This window comes from Numenius arquata, chromosome 1, assembly GCF_964106895.1.
Source record: "Numenius arquata chromosome 1, bNumArq3.hap1.1, whole genome shotgun sequence".
Classification (NCBI taxonomy): Eukaryota; Metazoa; Chordata; class Aves; order Charadriiformes; family Scolopacidae; genus Numenius; species Numenius arquata.
This window is the reverse complement of record NC_133576.1, coordinates 80,366,936-80,385,019: the sequence shown is the minus strand read 5'-3', so window position 1 is coordinate 80,385,019 and position 18,084 is coordinate 80,366,936.

The window sequence follows — 18,084 nt, the reverse complement described above, 5'->3', positions numbered from 1 at the left end:
ACGCGGGGAGAGTTGGATCGCGCTGTACAGAGGGGTTTCTGAGCTCAGCGACCCCCCACTCACAGCCCGAGCCCCAGCCGGAACCCGGAAGTCCACGTCAGCCAATCAGGCGCGGAGGGGGCACGGCCGCGGGGATTTAAACGCGGTCAGAGCAGACACTCAGTTGGTCGGCGAGGCGGCGGCAGCCAACTGGTCTGGCAGGCGGCGCGCGACACACAGAAAAAAAAAAAAAAAAAGAAGTCACTTGGCAGAAGAGATTTTTTGAATCATGGTTGGAACTCGGCCAAAGGCTATTAAAAAAACTGTGGGTACCCAAACTGAGGCCCCACACAAACATGCAGGCACCCAGGCAACTGGCTGCAGTGAGTGCTGGAACCTTGCAACAGAGGGTGGCAGAGACACCACCTGTGTTAAGTGTGAGCAGATCAGCGATCTGCTTAACATGGTGGCTGAACTAAGGGAAGAAGTCAATAGACTAAGATCCATAAGGGAATGCGAACAAGAACTAGATGTGTGGTATCAGGCACTGCAGACCCCTGTAGCAGAGGGAGGTGACCCAAGGAAGAAGGAGGAATGGATACAAGTGCCTGTTAGAAGAGGCAAGGGAAAACCTTCACAGCCCCCCTCTACTCTCCATTTACCCCTGCACAACAAGTATGGGGCACTGGAGGTTGAGGGTGAGGCAAATGAGAAGGTAGAAGAAGCACCATCTGGGGAGTCACCTAAAGCAAATCAGTCTCCCCCTCGCATCAGAACCTCTACACTACAAAAAAAGAGGAAGATTATTGTTATTGGTGACTCCCTTCTGAAGGGAACAGAGGGTCCCATATGTCGGCCGGATCCTTCCCACAGGGAAGTCTGCTGCCTCCCTGGGGCCCGGGTCAGAGACGTTACCAGAAGGCTGCCAAGTCTGGTACAGCCCTCTGACTACTATCCGTTAGTAGTTATTCAGGTGGGTAGCGATGAAGTCAACACTGGAAATTCAAAAACAATCAAAAAGGACTTTAAGACACTGGGGAAACTGGTTGAGGGATCAGGGGCACAGATAATTTTCTCGTCAGTACCCTTAGTCGCAGGTAGGAATACCGAGAGGAATAAAAAAATATGCATGATTAACAAGTGGCTCAGAAACTGGTGCCACCAACAAAATTTTGGGTTTTTTAATCTTGGGGAACTTTATACGGCACCAGGTCTCCTAGCAACGGATGGAATACATCTGTCTCAGAGGGGGAAAAAGATACTGGCGTGTGAGTTGGCAGGGCTTGTTGAAAGGGCTTTAAACTAGGCTTGAAGGGGGAAGGGGTTAAACACAAGTCCAGCAGAAATAAGCCTAAGGAGAGCCTTCAGCCTGCCATCTCACTTGAAGTGGGAGATGCTGTAAATACTGTAACAAAGGCATGGTCTTGCAGAGAGGGACCAAGATCCCCTGAGACAATAGGGGACAGAAGTGTATTTGGCACAAAACATGTTGGGGTATCAGTGGAGTGCCCCTCTAAGAAGGAGACACAGCCAGCAGACCAACTAAAGTGTCTCTACACCAATGCACGCAGCATGGGAAACAAACAGGAAGAGTTGGAAGCCATCCTGCTACAGGAAAGCTACGACATAGTAGCAATTACGGAAACTTGGTGGGACGAGTCCTACGGCTGGAGTGTGGCCATTGATGGCTACAAACTATTCAGAAGGGACAGGAGAGGAAGAAGGGGTGGAGGTGTTGCCCTCTATGTGAAGAAATGGCTAGAGTGTGAAGAGTTGTTGCTAAAGAATAGCCATGAGCAGGTAGAAAGCTTGTGGGTAGGAATTAGAGATCTGGACAACAAAGGGAACCTTGTGGTAGGAGTCTACTACAGGCCCCCTGACCAGGCTGAGCCTGTTGACGATGCCTTCTTACTCCAGCTGGAAGAGGCATCACGATCACAGGCTCTCATCCTGCTGGGTGACTTTAACCACCCTGACATCTGTTGGAAAAGCAACACGGCTGGCTGCAGGCACCCCAGGAAGCTTCTAGAGTGCCTAGACGACAACTTCTTGCGACAAGAAATCACCAGCCCTACTCGAGGAGATGCATTGTTGGACCTGTTGGTCACAAATGCAAGTGAGGCCATCAGGGATATCAAAGTTGAAGGCAGTCTGGGCTGCAGTGATCATGCTCTAGTGCAGTTCACTCTCTTAAGAAGTTTGAAGTCCAAGAGGAACACCGTCAGGACGCTAAATTTTAAGAAAGCGAACTTCCAACTCTTCAAGGAGTTAGTAAATAGGACCCCATGGGAAACTGCCCTTAGGGACAAGGGAGCAGAACAAAGCTGGCAGATCTTTAAGGATGCTCTTCATAGAGCACAAAAGATCTCAATCCCAACATGTAGGAAATTGGGTAAGGAAGGCAAGAAACCACCATGGTTGAGCCGGGACCTGCTGGTCAAACTAAGGGGTAAGATGGGGCTGCACAGGAAATGGAAGAAGGGACAGGCAACCTGGGAAGAGTATAGGGATGTTGCCCGGCTGTGTAGGGATGAGGTCAGGGAGGCCAAGGCACAGCTAGAATTGGACTTGGCAAGGGACATAAAGAAAAACAAGAAAGGCTTCTACAGGTACATTAATCAGAAAAGGAAGGTTAAAGAAAATGTACCCCCCCTAATGAGCAGCAACGGGTAACTTGTATCAACGGAGGAGGAGAAGGCAGAAGTTCTCAATAATTTTTTTGCCTCAGTCTTCACTGGCAACCCCTCTCCTCCTAGCTCTTGTGTTGATGGCCCACAAGTTGAGGATCCAGTTGACAAAGTCCATCCCACTATAACTGAAGACATGGTATGTGATCACCTAAGGAATCTAAAGATATACAAGTCCATGGGACCTGATGAAATCCATCCCAGAGTCCTGAAGGAACTGGCTGATGAAGTTGCAAAGCCACTTTCCATGATATTCGAAAAGTCATGGCAGTCAGGTGAAGTCCCTGCAGACTGGAAGAAAGGAAACATCACACCCATTTTTAAAAAGGGTAGAAAGGAGGACCCTGGGAACTACCGACCTGTCAGCCTCACCTCTGTGCCTGGGAAGATCATGGAGCAGATCCTTCTGGACGCCATGCTTGGGCACATGGAGGACAGGGGGATGATTCAGGACAGCCAACATGACTTTACTAGGGGCAAGTCCTGCCTGACTAACCTAGTGGCCTTCTATGATGAAGTGACTAGGTCAGTAGACAAGGGGCGACCTATGGATGTGATCTATCTGGACTTCTGTAAGGCCTTTGACACAGTTCCTCACAACATCCTGCTTGCCAAATTGGAGGGATACGGATTTGATGGGTGGACGGTTCGGTGGATAAGGAATTGGCTGAATGGTCGCACCCAGAGGGTGGTACTCAATGGCTTTAAGTCCAGATGGAGAGCAGTGACGAGTGGTGTCCCTCAAGGGTCTGTGCTGGGACCAGTACTGTTTAATATTTTTATCAACGACATAGAGGGATTGAGAGCACCATCAGCAAGTTTGCAGATGACACCAAGCTGTGTGGTGTTGTCGATACACCAGAGGGATGGGATGTCATTCAGAGGGACCTGGACAGGCTGGAGAGGTGGGCCCAGATGAACCTCATGAGGTTCAACAAAAGCAAGTGCAGGATTCTGCACCTGGGAAGAAACAATCCTCGGTATAAATACAGACTGGGGGATGAGGTATTAGAAAGCAGCCCTGAGGAAAAGGACTTGGGGGTGTTGATGGACGAGAAGCTGGACATGAGCAGGCAATGTGCTCTCGCAGCCCAGGAGGCCAATCACATCCTGGGCTGCATCAAAAGAAGTGTTGCCAGCAGATCCAGAGAGGTGATTCTGCCACTTTACTCTGCTCTGGTGAGACCTCACCTGGAGTACTGTGTGCAGGTCTGGAGCCCTCAATATAGAAAGGACATGGACCTGATGGAGCGGGTCCAGAGGAGGGCCATCAAAATGATCAGGGGGCTGGAGCACCTCTCCTATGAAGACAGACTGAGGGAGCTGGGGTTGTTCAGCTTGGAGAAAAGGAGGCTCCGGGGAGACCTCATAGCGGCCTTCCAGTACCTGAGGGGGGCCTACAGGAAGGCTGGGGAGGGTCTGTTTACAAAGGCCTGCAGTGACAGGATGAGGGGCAATGGTTTTAAGTTGGAGAAGGGGAGATTTAGATTGGATATTAGGAAAAAGTTCTTTACCATGAGGGTGGTGGAACACTGGAACAGGTTGCCCAGGGAGGTGGTTGAGGCCCCTTCCCTTGAGATATTCAAGGTGAAGCTCGACGAGGCCCTGGGCAACCTCGTCTAGTTGGGGGTGTCCCTGCTGACTGCGGGGAGGTTGGACTAGATGACCTTTGGAGGTCCCTTCCAGCCTGGACCAATCTATGAATCTATGAAGTAAAACCGAACCAATTTTCTGTTCTGTAACTTTACATCCTAGCTAGGCCTCCTCTAACTCTCTGAAATTAACGGCATATTGTGGAGAAAACTGCTCATTCCCAGAATGATAAGACCAATGTTTGTGCTCCATGCCAAGGAATGGTATGCAGGGAGGCCCTTGCTTATACTTATTGCTATAACAACCAAGGTCAGCCCATTTTCATTATTTGCCCCTTAGAGGGTAGGAAATGGAAAAAACGTAGAGGGGTCACATCTGTGGGGAGGAGTGGACAGGACAGGTGACCCAAACCTGACCAACTGGGGTATTCCATCCCATCTGCCCCATGATCAGTATAAAGCTGAGGGATCAAAGGATCAGCCCTTCTTCCTGCGATGGCTGACGTCTGGAGAGGACTCTGTCTATCCACGTGCCTTTGATCCCGATCCGTGTGTTCCTGACTCCAGAGCTGGAATCCAGTTCCCATCCGTCGCTGAGTCCAGTCTGGGACTTCCCCAGTGCCTGCCGGTGACGTGACTGTCATCCTGGGAGCTTGATACGGTTTTGTATATATTGTATCTATTTCATTGTTTTCTTCTTTATTTTTGTTTTAATATTAATTCTTCATTAAAGTAGTTTAGTTCATTCTAAACTTTTAAATCTCCTTATCTCTTCCTCTCTCCTCTTTTGTGGGGGGGAAGGGGGCAAGGAAGGGCCATCTGTCGGTCTGGTTTTGGTAAATTCGGCTGAAACCACGACAAATGTATCGCACAGTTTATTTAGGGAAGCATGCCCAGTTCAGGATGGGTCCTGGCGTAAAGCTACGTGAGAGTGAGAAAACAGTAGCTTGAAATAGTTTTCATGTATGAATAGAAACTTAAGTATTGTAGATTTTTCTGTAATCATATTTAAGACCAGAAAGTCTCAGTAAGAGCATCCTGGTTAAACTAAGTGTAAGAAGGAATTGTAGAGGAAGTGGAACCAGGGATGTGTATACAGGGAAGTGTACAGTGATACTGCCCAGATATATAGGGATGGGATCAGGAAAGCTAAGGTGCAGTTGGAACTGAATTTGATGAGGGATGTGAAAGATAATAAGGGCTTTTACAGGTACATCAGCCAGATGGAGAGACACTTTTTTAACAAAGGCTTGTAGTGACAGGACAAGAGGTAACGGTTTTAAACTGAAAGAGGGTAGATTTAGATTGGACATAAGGATAAATTTTTTTACGATGAGGATGGTGAGACACCAGAACAGGTTGCCCAGAGAAACTGTGGGTGTCTAGTCATTGGAAGTACTCAAGGTCAGGTTGGACGGGCATTTGAGCACCTTGATCTAGTCAATGATATCCCTGTCCATAACAGGAGGCTTGCAGTATATGAACTTTAAAGGCCCCTTTCAACCCAAGCCATTCCGTGATTCTGTGATTAATTAATATATATTAAAAAAAAAAAAAAGTCAAAATTTCATGTTGTTTGAGACCAATGGCAGCTGGATGTTTTTTCACTGTTGTTTTTGTTTGGTTGGTTTTTTTTTCTTCTGGAGGTAAGTTTAAGTACTAAAAAGTGTCATAAAATGGAGCTGATAGTTCAGAGACTAAGGTAGTTACAGGAATCTGTTAACATCATAAACAGGTAAAGCGCACTAAGATCAAAACAATTAAACTTTCAATTTGTGAATCCAAATTACAACAATCCCAAAGGTTTAATTACAATGCATAAATCAAGATTATTCTTAAATTTGTTCATATATAAGATAAATTTTTAAGAAAAATAAATTTAAAAGATGTAGGACAAAAGCCCAGAGGTTTCAAAGAGAAAATAACATGACTCAAACAACATGAAGGAAATAGACAGCAAATCAATCACAAAAATCACTCCATAAGACATAATTTTCACTGAATTATCATCTTCCAGCAACTTATGTGATACGGGGTTATTTCTTTATATTTAAGACTGTTCATGTACATGATATAGGCATGCAAGAAAATGAATGTGGAATAACAGACAATTTGCAATTTAATTAGGCAATAAGAAGTTCTGTGAAATTGTATTGGTGCTTTGTAAATTAAAAGGTGTATTCTATGACATGATTTTATTGATGTCAGGAAATATGTATAGGGTGCATATATGAAACAAAGAGAGGCATGGTTTTGAGAGATCTAACCATTCTGGCTCAAAAACTTAAATCCCATATGACTATGAAAAAAATCTCAGTGTAGAGATGTCATAATCTTCCTGAAAACAAAGTTGAGCCCAAAATTACTTCAGCACTCAGGATATTGCTATTCTGCTATGGCTATTAAATTAGCTATCTGAAGTGTCACTTTATTTCTTAGTCATGAGACATCTGCTGAAAAAGAAGTGTTAACAACTATACGGCCATCAAATCCTCTTCAAATATTTTTCCTCATCATTTGAGAAAGACATACTCCTTATGATTTACCTCTGATAAATTGCTGAGCTTGCAACTCTCTCCCCTCCATTTTCTTAAATGTTTTGTGATAGCTGAAGCGCTTACACCGGAAAAATGAATATTAACTAAGAATAAAAAAATTCAGTTATTTTTGTAATGATGTCTGTATTCTTCAGTCATGTTTTAGATGGTGGTTTGGCAGAAGGACAAGTAGTGTAATTGTGTGCACCTGCACCATTTATGTCTGTTCTACTGAGTGAAGGGATACAAGATGAGACATTTAAGTCTATTTGGAGCATGACTGAAAACAGATTTTAACATTACCACTTATCCAAGTTAAGCTGCTGATTCTTCTTATAACTGACATAACTCTTGGCATAATTCTGATCTGTATACTATATACATTAAAAATATCCTGATCACTGAAATAATGAAGAATAGTTTTTTTAAAAAATAAGATTTATCTAATTTTAACTATACCTGAAGCTAAACCTCATTGTAACCTAACACTTAGAGATGCTCTTCGGAACAGATTCAGACCCTAAAACTTTTTGAAATTCCAGGTTAGTGTCAGATGACTTTACCCGAGTTGCTCAACTCCTTGAACCACTTCTACAAATTACCTTTTTGTTCTCTCTATTTTTATATAGATAATAATATTGGACATATTATTTATATATATAATACATATATTATTTTCTATATTATCTAATTGAAGTCATGATAAATATTTCCAAGGCATTTGACAGCTTAAGAAATTAGTTAGGAGGATTTTAAAGAATTTTTATTCTATAGAGAAAGCAGAAAAGAAGTTATTGAAAATTTTTATATTTTTTTATGTTAGGAAAAGGGAAAACAACAAAAATGACCTAGCTATAAACTGATACATGAAAAAAATGGAGGATGCATTCATATATATATTATATACTCTGCATAAAACACCTCTTTGGGAGTGAAGAGATGTTCCAATTTAGCCACTGCACTTCAGAAATATTAGGCAGGATCGTTTGTAAAGCTTCAAAGCTTTACAAAGCTTCAAATTAGTCTGCTTATTTTAGCATATTTTTCATTAAACTATTAGGGATAAATAGAACCAGTCTAGTATTTCCTCTTTAAAAGCAATCTTTTGTTTATCCATGCTTTTGAAGATAAGAAGCAACTTCACTCACATTTCCCAAGCATTCCCTCCTTAATGTGCATGTCATATTTGTATATAGCATTGCCTGAATATTTGACTTGGATACATGATTATAAAAGGGGAAAAAGGAAACATATTCACAGAAGAGGATAGAGCTTGGGGTTCCATTGGCAAAAGGAAGTGGGAGGGGCAGAGAAGAAAATGAAAGGCAAGAGAAAGGGGACAAGACAAGAAAAACTGATATGGAAATCTATTTCAGAGATAAGAGAGTAAGACAGAAGGAAGAAAGAGAAGAATTAAGTCTAAGCTCACTGTCCTGGTTTGAGGTAAAACAGAACCAATTTTCTTTTCAGTAGTTTTGCTTTTTAGCTAAGCCTCTTCTACCTACCTAAACTTTCTGCAATTAACAGCATATTGTGGAGACACTGTTCATTCTCAGAGCGATAAAACCTGATTATTTGTAATTTATGCCAAGGAATGGTATGCAGAGAGGCTCTTTCTTATACTAATTGTTATAACAACCAAGGCCAGCTAGCTTTGTTATTTTCACTGTTGGAGGGTTGGAAGCAGAAAAACGTAGAGGGGTCGCACCTGTGGGGAGGAGTAGAAGGACAAGTGACCCAAAACTGACCAACAGAATATTCCATCCCATCTGCAACATACTCAGTATAAAAGCTGAGGGATCAAAGGGTCAGCTCTTTTTCTTCATTGGCCTGCATCCAAGGAGGACTCTCTTCATCTGCCTTTGATTCCAATCCATGCGTCCCGAAATCCAGATCCAGAATCCAGTTCCCGCCCATCACTGAATCCAGTCTGGCACTTTTCCAGTGCCCGCTAGTGACATTATTGATCATCATCCTGGGAGCTCTATACAGTTTTGTATATATTGTATATATTTTGTTATGTTCTTTTTATTATTATTATTTTCATTAAAGTAGTTTAGTTCCTTCTAAACTTATAAGTCTCTCTCTCTCTCTCCCCCTCTCTCCGAGGAGGTGGGAGAGACCATCTGTCATTCATTTCAGTGGCAAATACACCCTAAATCATGACACATAGGAGGAGGAAAAAACCCCATGGCTGTAATGAAAAAAGCCAATAGCAAAAGAAATTGAAAGGCAAGAAAAGAGATATATATGTCTGGGAAAAGGAAAAATTAAATGAAAAATAAACAGGTTAAGGATAAGTAAATTCAATTTTATTTATCCCAAACCTTGCATTTAGTTCTTTGGCAGGTTTCCCATAGCTGTATGCACTTGGAAAAAAGAGAATAACTTTATGTAAGTTTAAGGACTTGACTCATTACATTTTACATAATTTCAAAAGTATACTCCTTGGAACCTTTCTTGGTGGTCCAACAATAAGAAGTTTTCAGAACCTTCTGTAAAATGACAATTCCTGTCAATATCTTTTTCCACCTTTGCAAGAAACTGAAGGAGATTGTTTATGGTGAGATCATTGTTTTCACTAAGAAGAAATACAAAAAATAAAGACAGGCTTTCTTTGTTTCTATTTTTTTAATAACTATTCTTGATGTTAAATTGCAATTTTTGAATAATCAGGTTGTGTGTACTTTAAAGAATCATAAACGTTTTCAGCAGGCATTTGTTTGCCCAAAGGTGGTTTGGAAACAGGTCTTTACAGTCACCAATTGCAGTTAGTCATATAATTCAGAAGGAGGAGTTCTGTCAATGTAAAGAAAAAACATGTTTACACCTTGTCACCTTGTAGCCACTTTCTTCTGGATGGAAGCAGTAATAATCAATGAATCAGTCTGTAATAACATCTAAATAGTGCACGGATCTTTTATTAGATTATCTAATTTGTGAATATATTGGTTTAGTTTAAAAGGAAACTGCAGAGTTTACTCAGAAGACATGGCATATGACTAACCACCCTGCTGCAAACCTCTGCAAATGAAAAAGTGAGAAAGACCAGAAAGATGATCTAGGTGACTACACATTGTTCAGCATCACTTCCATTCCTGGAAAAGTGTGAAGTAACCTTGATGAAAACCCTGAAGATCTTGGAATCCAATTCTGGACATGTGAAGGAGACAGAGGTTGTCGGGATTTTCCAGGGATAAACCATGCCTGACCAGCCGTTTTGCCTTTTATAGCAAAAGGACTGGATTTGTGGACAAAGGAAGAGCAGTAGGTGCCATTTATCTCAACTTTATCAAGGCTTTTGACACCATCTCCCATGATATTCTTGAACCCAAGCTGAGATATTGCAGTATAGATGAGTGGATAATGAATCTGGAAAACAATTGTTTGGATGATTAGGCACAGAGGGCCATGGTTAATGGGTTGTACTCTGGCTGGAGGCTAGTGACAAGCTCAGTACTGCATAGGTCTGTCCTGTGACCTGTCCTGCTTAACATCATTACCAATGACGAAAGAGGCGCTCATCAAGTTTGCAGATGACATCACAATAGGGGCACCCATTACTATGTTTGAGAGAAGGGCTGCCTCACAGGGAGACCTACACAAAAGGGTAGAAATAGACAAACAGAAGCCTTAACAAATTCAACAAGGACAAAATCAAAGCCCTGCACCTTGAAAGGCATAATCGTCTGCAGTGATACAAGCTGGGCACTGCCCAGATAAGGAGCAGCTCTGGAGAAAGGAGCTGGGTATCCTGGGGAAAAGTGAGCTAACCTGAGCCATCAGTAAGCCCTGGGCACAGAGGCTGCCAACAGCATCCTGGGCTGCATCAGCAGCAGCCAGGAAATCGAGGAAAATTATTGGTCCTTTTACTCAGCATTCATTAGGTAACATCTGTGCCTAGCTATGGATCCCCAATATAGGAAGGGTATTGACAAATTTCAGTGAGTTCAGCAGCAGTTACCAGGGTGGCTTGAGTCTGGAATGGCTACCCCATGCAGGGAGGCTGGAGGAGCAGGTCTTGCTCAAGCTGGGACAGAGATGGCTTTGGAGGCCACGCCAGATCCTATAGGGAATTCATCAAGAAGATGGAATAAGCTTTTCATAGCGCTGCATGGTGAAAGGCCAAGAGACAACAGGCTTAAGTTGAAAAAAGAGGTTTAAGAGTGGATAAAAGGAAGAACTTTTTCCTCAGGAAGACAATGATTGTAACAATGTATCCAGACAGACAGTTTTCATCCTTGAGGTTTTCAAGACTTGAAAGAATAAAGTCCTGAGAAACCTGGCCAATCCGATCCTGCCGGCTGGACTAGACACTTCTTAAAATCCCTTCCAGATTCAGTGATTCTAGGACTCTGAGCACAGTGTGTGCACAGAGGTCCACCAGAGGAAGGAGATATGCCAACTCTCAGAAAACTTCAATAATTTCAAATAATCCAGCTTCTTACATAAATATCCAGGGTTCTAAAAGTGCCAGAAATCTCCAAGACGTAGCTCTGATTTATTCCCACAAGAGAGTAAAAGGTAGAATATGATCAAGCAATAAAAATTTCTTTCAAAATGTGTGTAAAAAGGGAACTTTTTAAAAAAAAAAGTGTTCAGTTTTAGAAATCTTCATTACTCAGATGTGTGTTTTAGTGCTCAGAGCCCAAACATTTTTATATAATGTGCTATTTAATTTCCAGGATATCTGTGTCAGAAATAGATATATCAGCATTCTTTCAGGAAAGTGGATTGTTCACTTTATCCCAGACGACACGCTTCTTTCTGCTTTGTCGTCCTACCAATCTGGAAGTGCAATTTTCCTTATTCAGCTTCATACTGGCTTTGTTCTCTGGTTTTCATTTTATTTTCCTTTATGCTGCAACATTATAACTAAACTCTGTATACAGGACTTCTGCACTTGTTTATTCATCAAATGACGGTCTTTCCCAGTAATACTGAACACTAAAAAAATTATATGGAAAACACATTTGTTGGGAGACTCCACTGAAGTTTCTCTTACTTTTAACATTGCATGTGAGAACATTCAAATACAAGAGATGAAGAAAGTTTTCACTTATTTACAAATAATTTTAAAAGTATATAAATGTAAACAATATTCCTTGTATTTTCCTGTTTCTCCCATGACTTTTTGTAACCTTTATCTGCAACAGGTAATAGTCCTCACAAAATGTCTGTGTAGTGTTGAGTAAATTTGTATGCTTTTGGACTAACCTTTTGGAGCCTCTTATTACAGAGAAATTATGTCTAAATATACTGGTCTTATAAAAATATAAGTAATGTAAACTAATGTCTAAACCTTTTCTAATTCTCTGGTTTACCTCAATCTCATTTTCTTTTTCTATGTTTCAGACTTCTCTAAGAGAATACAACAAGCTAAGCCACTTCTCAGTTTCCATTCATCAATATATTGATTCATGTGTGGAATCAGTGTTGTGATGTCATTGTTCCCTTTTAAATATGGTATATTTCATATCCTTTAATCAAACACTCTCCAGGTTAAATGTATGTATTTGCTGACATGCAATATTTAATGTACTTCATATGACACTATCACGTCACTTCAAATACTCTTTAAGCATAAGAAGACTTCTCAATTTATTTTGCTGTCATTGCTGTTATCAAAGCCATAGCAATAAGATATTTGAACATTACATTAGCATATCAAAGATATAATTTTTCTCCTCTGTTCCCATACAGTCACAGAAAGTATTTTGTTTCTAAGCATGGAAACCAAACTATAGTCTCAGATACCGCTCTGTGGTGTTCAGGCACAAGCACTGCCACTGTGGTGGTGCTGCCTGCTCTTCTCACACCCTTAGCTCCCAAGTGGTACAGGCAGACTCTAGCCCCACGCTATGGGATATTGAGTTTCACATCTCATGGTCGACCTTCCCACAGAGGTTTTTAAGACTCTACTTTCTGGAAGCATAATGTTTCTTTAAAAAAAAAAGAATAAAAAAAATAAAAACACAGAGTGGCTTATAGAGAAATACAGTTATGGTTATAACTGTAATGTATGGTTTAAGTCTGAGAATTTGTGTTTCTGCTGTAATCTCCCTTAGGGCACCTTAAATGATCATATGTTGTTTTTATTATCAATTGTCTTCATATCACAAATGTTCATTATCCTTAGTCTTTCACTAATTAATCTTGAAGTTTCCTCATAGTTTTTCTGTTTAGGTTCATTTCACTGGTCCTTGCCATAGACTCATTTCCCCCCCTCCCCCGCAGAGTGTTGTCCTTTATGTAAGGACAGGCCAAGTAGAGAATGGACTATGTTTAAGATTCATACTAATTGACAATAAATAGCCCCAGGACTCAGATGCCACAGCTGTCCCCTATTACATCACTATTCAGATTATCAAGTTAAAATAATCCTTTCTGAAACCTCCACTGTACTAGGATACAAAGCAAAACATCAGACAAAGCCTGCAAGCCTCCAGGGTGAGTAATGTTTACAGTCTGCAATGGGAAGTGGGCCAAATGACAGCCAAGTTAGTATGGTCTGTCAATAGACTTAATACTCACGCTTCTGTATTTTACAGGCAAGTGCTGGTGAATGTTTGCAGCTGAATGGCTGTCAGCTTTAGTTCAGCAGGTCAAGGTGCATGGAGAAGAGTTCCCTACCATATCAATACTCTGCCTCTTGTGTATATTTTCTGAATTACAGAATATTAAAGTTGGGCATGCGTGAATTTGAATCAATACAGAGGCTAGAAACTTTAGTGGGGGGAGGGGCTTAGAGCCAATATTTTATCAGGCAACTTTCCCAAGAGCTGTTTTATGCTGATTTTAGGGCTAAGTGGTTTCGGGCTATGATCTGTGGAGGAGGAAGATACGTTAGAAGAAAGTATTTTGTTCCTTCCCCTGTCTCATTCTTAATCTCTCTGGAGAACATTATATTGCCATTAGGTGTGGAAGATGTTTAAGAAAATAACCTCTTCTATTTTTCATATGCTAGCATCCTGGCAGATGTGCTTTACTTATTCTCATTCAATGGTAGCTCTCCCCAAGTCACCAGAGCTAAGTAACTATAGCGAGATGATATCACAGTTTTAAATTTGATATTGCAACTCCTCAAAGATATTCAACCATTCAGTTTCTTTGATTTCCAGGGAGCAAAGTGACCATCTGCCTTTGAGGATCTGGGCCTTCAGATACATTATCACTTGTTTTCTCAAACAACTGTTTTGAGAACAAGATGTTGGAAAAAAAAGTCTCCTTTTCTCACCTTGGATCTACTCTGCTCATCCTGTGAAAACTTTTCATACAGTCTTCTAGCTGTTTTCTGGTGTTTTTATCATATCTTACACTTGTTTTAAAAACAGTATTTCAAAATACTGATTGAACTTCATGTATAGACCCAGTAACTTTTAAATTTATCATTAGTGTGTTTAAATGATTTTTGGCTGCTATCTGCTTTTCAAACTGGATGTGGAACACTCTTCCTAACCACACCGCCTGCACATTCAGTTAAAAGGTAGAAAGAGGTAGAAAGACAATTAGTCCTCAGACAAGTTCCGGGCCTCACAGGCAGGACTTTGCAAATGTACAATTGACATATGGTCTCTTCCTATCCTGGTTTTTGAAATAAAGCTATAGCCTATTGTTATTCCTTGCTCTTTTTTGCAACACATCCCTGGAGGCATATGCAGATGGCTTTTTCCCTTCCCATTTCAATTTTACAGTCAAACTCCTCTCAGAGGTAGCCTGCGTACTGGAGAAATGGTTACAGTTGCAGAATATGGAACATAAAAAAGTCCAAAACCCATTTCTCAAATAAGTTGAAGTGCTTGCCTTTCTGTGGCATCTCAACATCCAAAACACTCCTTATTTTACCACTTAATGAACCAATCTTTGTTATATAAGTGCAATCTCTAGCCGTGGAGAAAACATGCAGGTTCTTCAGGGTGTACCTGCTTTATTTCTTTTGAGCTTTTTCTTGAAGACCCAAAGTACTCAAACCCATGTGGTATGGTTTTATTTATCATAGGACTTTTTATTTACCATTCACAGGTATTGGGTGGCTTGTAGCAGCTGTTTTTATGATTTCATTGATCATGCCTAATCTTTATCTGAACTGCACAAATACCTTAAAGGGTAGAAAGTAAAAAAATATGTATATGAAGAATGGAGGAAAACTACATACAGTGTCTTCTTATGTCTTAAGTTTTCCTATTAGATTTTTCTCCTTTGTCTTGAGAAGCATACTAACAGGAAAAAAAACCTCACCAGACAACCTCCCCTCCTCCAAAAAGAAAAAACTCAAACAGAATTAATGAACACTAAATCAACAGAAGTTGATAAAAAATATTACCAATAAAAAAATCTATAGAATTTCCAGAAGGTTTTTCTTATGTTATTCCTTTAAGTCACAATTTTACCATAATTTTCAAATATATTCCAGAAAATGAAACAACTTATTTTTTGTTAATTTGCATAGAGAATATGCACATCAACTTTCTCCAAAGTGCTTATAGATATGAATATTTTGAAGAGGGTATCCTTAGATTTCACTGGGGAACCTTTTACTACTTGACAGTTACTGCTGCTGGATGAACATAGGAAGCACTGAGGGAGTTCTTAAAATAGTTCTTCCCATCCTTTAGAATAACATTTTTCAGAAGCATATAAAAAGTGTACTAGTTGCACTGAAGTACAATCCATGAGAAATTCAGAGAACTGACAGCAGTCTGTCAGTCCAAATGGATGGTGAAATAGTGCTTCAGAGAAAACTAATGAGTTTCTGAAACCAAATAAGTTTGTGGAGCCCAAATGCCCAGCATCATCCTACTCAGTCTAGGTATGTTCTTCTCCCTGTGGGACAGAGAGAAAGAAAGGGAGGTATTTAACCAGATGATTAAGCCCGAGGTCTACTCTGTTCTTTGTAATGGTCTGTGTCTCTTTGAGAAGTGAGAGAAGTTGCCTCCATTAGTTGCTGTAATTAGCTGCATATATTAGTCAAGAGGAATGTGTCTTAGATAAAAGACTTCATGAAGGTGCGTGATTACCTTATGAATTCACTTATGTGCAGTCCCTGAATCCATGAACTTTATGCTTCTTGAAACTTCAAAATGGGAAAATCTATGAATATGAAAAGAGTGGAAGAGAAATGCACTGAAGATTCAATCAGAAAGCATCTGTACTGAGTTAGTGAACTTTATATGTGTGCTGAGGGAAGAATAAAAAGTTGAAGTAATCAGAGTGAATACTATTGTAATTTTGAAGTGCAAATGGAAAAATATTTACCAGTTACAATCAAAGAAATCTAATATAGACATTTTAACTGGTGATTTTTAGAAATTACTTTGTAAGAGCTGTAGCTATATCTTAAATGATCTATTTCAATGTAAGATAATTGCAGTGTATGAGTCACTGCTTAATGACATTGGTTGTTATTTTGGGCCACTTATAAGTAGTTACAGTTATTATTTTTGATTAAAATATTCGACTTGCTAGCTTTGTTACTGAAATTGGCCCAGAGTCTGCACAGAGCTGAAAATCCAGGGGTGGTACAGGTCCTCCTATGCAGAGCAGAGCCTAAATCTGAGTAATTCAGTACTCTGCCTAGTATTGCTTAGACACTCCTGACTTCCTCTGGAAATAGTTGAAGATACAAGTGACCTGGGACTGAAAATTCAAATAGTTCTTTGTCAGTTCCAGTTCCCTCAGTGTCTCATATGATCACTTGCCCTTTTTATAATAAAGTCGCTGCTTTGAGGGAAAAAAAAAAATATATTTTTTTAAAGAACAAGGCAAAGATTTTATGCAAATTCAAATATATTACTTATTCATTTATCTTATGACTGTAGATTTTTTAGTTCAAAAAGTGGTATTAGTGGTTAGACTTACATTGCATTACATGTGACTCACTAGAGACGGTTCCATTTCTAGAGCAGACACAGACCTAAGTGATGTTTTACAAACCTTAAAGCAGCCTAGCATGAAGAAAGGCATGTTTCTTCTTGCAAAGTGTAACTGACAAAAGTTACTTCTGAATCAATTTGCCTGAATATATTATGCCTTTCACATTATCTAAAATGTTGGCTACAATATTCACATCTGTGACACACATCAGATTCTTCATGCATAATTTTTATTTGGGGAAAAAGGAAAAAGAGAAACTTTTTTTTTTTTTTTCAACATGACAATAAAGTAACCCCATTTTGAACTCTGAATAACCTCATAACGCCAGATTTCTATAAGGCGCCGCTAACACTTTGTGGGCAAACACTTGAACTTTATCTTTGCTTATTAAAATATTTGTAGGCAACAAAAAATGCACAGCTCAAAGTTTATTAATTTGGGGCCCCTATTTGAAAACCTTTCTAACTGTTCCATGCTGTAGAAATAGCTTATTTGTTTTTATGTAAAAGGTCATGAATTTTCAAAAGTACCATAGGGGAAAAGAGTTTGCAGCCATTCTGGAAATATATTTGAAAATGGAAATAAATATTTTGTTTTATATGGATAAAATTATAAACTGACTTGATTGCCCTAATCCTTGAAGGCAGGTGGTGGGGCAAATAGACATGGCATTTTAAATGTGTAAGACATGACAGATTTTAAACAAGAGACTTCAAGTATTTGGTAATTACTTAGATAGGTGGAAGATTGGGTTCATAATATTGTGTTATATCTATATTTTTAATTGCTTCCTATCTAAACCCCAACTCCTATCTGAGTGAAGAATAATTTCACTAAATCGTGATAAATAATATTACATTATACTGCTATCATGATTTATCTTTCAAAAATATGTCGATTAGTTAATTTTAAGCCTTGCAGTATACCTTTCTGAAATTGAAAGGCCCTAAAATAAGAACATAGAAACAAGAAAATCAGCACATGAAACATTAGAGAAGTTTTGCTCACAGGCCTTTTTCTGGAGAAAATTTATTCTAGGTTTGTCACATATCTACCTTTGTCAATCTGATGATATATACAGAAAATAAAGTCATACTAGGTTGATGTAAAGCCTGTTCAATAAAATTGAACCAAAGAGTGTCCTGGAGAGCTGCATTTCTGAAATCACTTTCCCTTTTTAGGTTTGATATTTGCTGCTAATGCTTGTCAGCACAAGATGTCTTTGGTCCTTTAATGATTTTTATATAGAAAATTATTGAACACATTTGTTTTAAGGTTAGGTTTCCAGATAAGAGAAACTTTTTCACCTCAGGAGCACTGAAGCATTACACAGTTCTGTTGTACTCAACTCTGGCAAGACAATTCTTTGCAAGCTTGAAGAAATTGAACTTATTTCTGAATATACAAAAGTGCAAG